The 4,072-nt window shown below is 32.8% G+C and overlaps 1 protein-coding gene across 1 annotated transcript in view; it reads right to left on the reverse strand.

Annotated features, from left to right (window-relative positions):
* The window catches only part of LOC105623868, a 95,530-nt gene that overhangs the window by 83,851 nt on the left and 7,607 nt on the right, over positions 1–4,072 (reverse strand).

Raw genomic sequence — 4,072 nt, forward strand, 5'->3', positions numbered from 1 at the left:
TATATATATATATATATATATATATATATATATATATATCTTAAAAAATATTATATATTTATAAAAACTAAATACACATATGTAAAAAATTATACAAATTTTACTTAAGACATCTTTTCTTATATACTCCCGACGATATTCGGCTCGAAAGAAAACTTTTTTTTTCAAAGAGGTGTTTTACCTTAAACATTAGTTAGCATACGTATAAAAAAATACGTCTCTTAGATTTTCGTGTTTTACAACATATTTCATGGAGAATCAAATTGGTTTCGGACTGTTGTGATACCTTGTAAGAACTAGGTGTGATTTGGAAAAAACAACTTTTTTGAACCTTTTTCTTGAGTTAAAATTTGAAAGATTTAAAAAAAATAATTTCGAAAATGTAATGACAGGGAATTATAGCCAAAAGAAGGTAAATAATTTTTAAGAAAAGTTCCAGTTTGATATCTCTATTTTTGCATCTTCCAGATGCGCGCATAGTTGTATGATCGAATTTTTGACTACTGAAACAAAGTGATATCAAAAACATAAATATTAATACCTGTTTCGTTAACGATATTTGAAATTGAGTGTTTTTTTTGTTTTTGTTTCTCATTTTGAGTTTTGTCTTTCGTGCGTGAACAACGCAACGTGAAATGCATTCGGTAATTTTTTTATTTTTACGTTTTTTAGTCGTTGTTTGTAATGTGCTTTATTTCGGATTCCTAGTGTTGCATTATTTTGTGTATAGAAAAATGGCTCGAAGACAATGTTTGACGAGGCAAAAGTTGGAAACTCATCTTCGAGAACTGGAGCGATGATGATGAAAATATTCCTGTAAATTCCATCTGAGCGAGTTGATGAAATGAATGATGAAGAGTTGATCGAGGATGAAGTTATTCCAACAAATGATGAAAACACTGGCGCATTCACGGAGATTGCTGGAAATCGAAATCGATTGGATCGAAGATGACTTTGAAGAGAAAAAATACCTGTCTCGATCAAATTCAAGCTTGATATTTCGGGCTATATTTCACTGGTTAACTTCAGCACAGCTAAATGGATAAATCCATCCAAAATTGCATACAGCACTGAACCTACTGACGTTTCAATGGATAACCGTGAAGAAATTGATTGAACAAATTGGTAAGTAGGTTTTCATTCATTAGATTCTCACCTACTGATATACAGTAAGAAAACTTAATTTTTTTCTAAAAATCTTTGCAAATACATCAGTGAGAATTCAATATGAGAAAAAATATTAAATAAAAACTATTATTTAACTATTTTTTCTGGAAATAAAAAAATTAAGTGACTACTATTGATCGTTTTCTTACTTTATTTTCAGGAGATAAAACGCCGGACCGACTATTCAAACTTTTTATCGACGATAAGATCGCGGATTTTAGTAACATTTAAAAGCAAAGCAGAATACTATTTAAAACGATTTGTTCGATGTTGTTAACTGAAGCGGTTTTTTGAAATTTTGCTTTTATCTGGTTATCACCAACTGCTGTGAAATCGTATTGGTTTGGTCCTTTGGAACCGGACTTAGGTCTTTCAATTAGGCAAACAATGTCACGCAACGTATTTCTTACGATGAAATGTTATTTGCATCTTCCAAACAATAATGAAACTTAACAAAGAAGATCGATTTACGAAAGTGTGTCCTTTATTGAGCATCCTGAATAGACGCTATATGTAATTTGGCATATTTTCAAAAAACCTCTTGATCGACGAACAAATGGTATCATATTTTGATCGCCATTTATGTCAGATATTTATTCACGGAACTAATTTGATTCGGTTTCAAGTTCTGGTTCTTGTGCTCCAGTGAGGAGCTATTTATATATTTCCTATACAGTGGAGCATCTGATCAGTACAATAAAGCTATTGGCTTGGCGCTCAAGTTGTATTGGAGCTGTTGCTCAATGTGGAAACACCTTATCGCATATTTTTCGATAATTTCTTCACTCTGTATTATTTGATGTACCTGCTGAATGAGCGCACATGTGAAACAATTCGAAAGAATCGATTAGCTGATATCAACTTCTGAAGGATTCTGAATGAAACGAGGCGATCACGACTGGCGATTTGATAAAACAAATGAGATCCTTCTTGTTCGATGGTCTAATAATTCTGACACTTGCTATCAACTACGACAAAATTAAGCCGCTCAAATCTGCTAGACGATATGATCGAAAGAAAAAAATTTGTAGTCTCTTTGAAACAGCCGCAGTTGATTCATTTCTACAATCAAAATATGGGCAGCGTAGATTTACATGATAATGCTTATACTAATTATAAAAATATTCAATATTATAATATTCGTGGAAAGAAATAGTGGTAACATTATTTGTTCATGCGCTCAACACAGAAGTTGTAAATGCATAAAAGTTGCACTGTGTTGTGGCAAAAGACATAGGCCAAAAGCCTATACCACAACTAAAATTTCGCTGCGTTGTAACTCGGTAATTGTTCAAGGTATCAAAAAAAGATAGCACTGAAGAAAATATTTTATTTGACTTTGATGGTAGCAATAACTTTCTTGGATTGGAACGCATAAATGAACAGAATCATTTGATCCAGTGCTGTCGATGATAAATTTTGTTGCAAACATTGCCACAAATACAATACCATTCAAACTCGCCACCGTAATGTTCATTTGTTATGTTAATTGCTTCAATTTGGCCCACATAAGTAAAATTATTATACTTTTACGTCAACTTTAATAAAATTTTCTAAATTTTTGTTTACATTCGAAAATTATGGCGTTTTATTTAAAAAATTTTTTTAAATAAATCATTTTTTTGTTATTCACATTTTTTTTATATTGCTTTGGACAATAGTCGCAAAATCGAATTCCCCCTCCCACCCGATCTAAACGATCAATCCTAGAATGAAAATTTTTGGCAAGTAGGCTTCTTAAGGTCATAGTAGCTTGTCGAAAGGATTTTAAATTTTGAGAAAAAAAATTTGGTCCTTAACGGATTAATAATCGTTCTGTATTACAAATCATTGATAAAATTGTTTAATATTGTTTATCAAATATGTAATGTTAACTGATTATATTCAATAATTAATTTTTATTAAGTTCTGAAAGAGATAAGGATCTAAAATTAATAATAAATGATATATAGAATCGTTAACAAAAAATTTGTTATTTTTTCATGCTACGATTTGTGATCAGACACTGTCCGCCAGTCCAAAACATGTGGAGGTAAGACGTATCTCGCCTCCGTCGAGCATTTTTGATATGTTTTCCAACCAGTTCCGATTGTTCCTGTCTAGATAAAAACAAGAGAGTAGAGCATGCTTTGCTTCTACTGTTCACAGTAGTCGAAAAGTGAAGCTGTAGTTTCCTTGCATCTCTCGCGACTGACAATAGTCAGGGAGTCGAAAGTTCTCGGCCTCCGCTGAGTTTTCTCAGCCGTCGACGCGTGACGTATCGACGTGTACCGACTCCGCGCATCCGCATCTATCACACGGCGTTTTCCGATCGCGCTTCGCCTCTATTTATGATCCGCGCAAAAACTCCGTGATAATTTTGCGTACATTCTCTCCTATTCACTGTATTCTCACCGACGCAGTGCGTCCTAATTGTATACCATATATATTCATTCAACATTATTGTATTATTGTTTTTAATTGCGTGTAATAAAGAATTATTATCTACTTCAAAATTAGTATTATACACGTTCTCTTTCACCGTTTTTAATCTTCCGTTTCTTTCTGTGCAACGAAAATTAGGTAGTTTCAAGATTCAGTACCAATTTCACGACACGAAATAGGCCGGTATTCATAATTGATTCTTGCATTTAAGATTGTCTTAAGTACAGTCTTAAGATATCATAAATCAATCCAAGAACTGTATTAGTATCTTAGGACATTATATTTAAAAAAATTTTTAAATAAAAACAGACTATGAATACACTGTACCATGTTTAGCATTTCACGGTTAATAGCTTCTTCGTTATGAACAGTCCAGTTAGAGAGGGCAGAGATTTAGAGACAGAGAGAGAGAGAGAGAAAGAGAAAGAGNAGAGAGAGAGAGAGAGAGAGAGAGAGAGAGAGAGAGAGAGACGAAGTAGAC

The sequence above is a fragment of the Atta cephalotes genome (assembly GCF_000143395.1).
Source record: "Atta cephalotes unplaced genomic scaffold scaffold00066, whole genome shotgun sequence".
Lineage (NCBI taxonomy): Eukaryota > Metazoa > Arthropoda > Insecta > Hymenoptera > Formicidae > Atta > Atta cephalotes.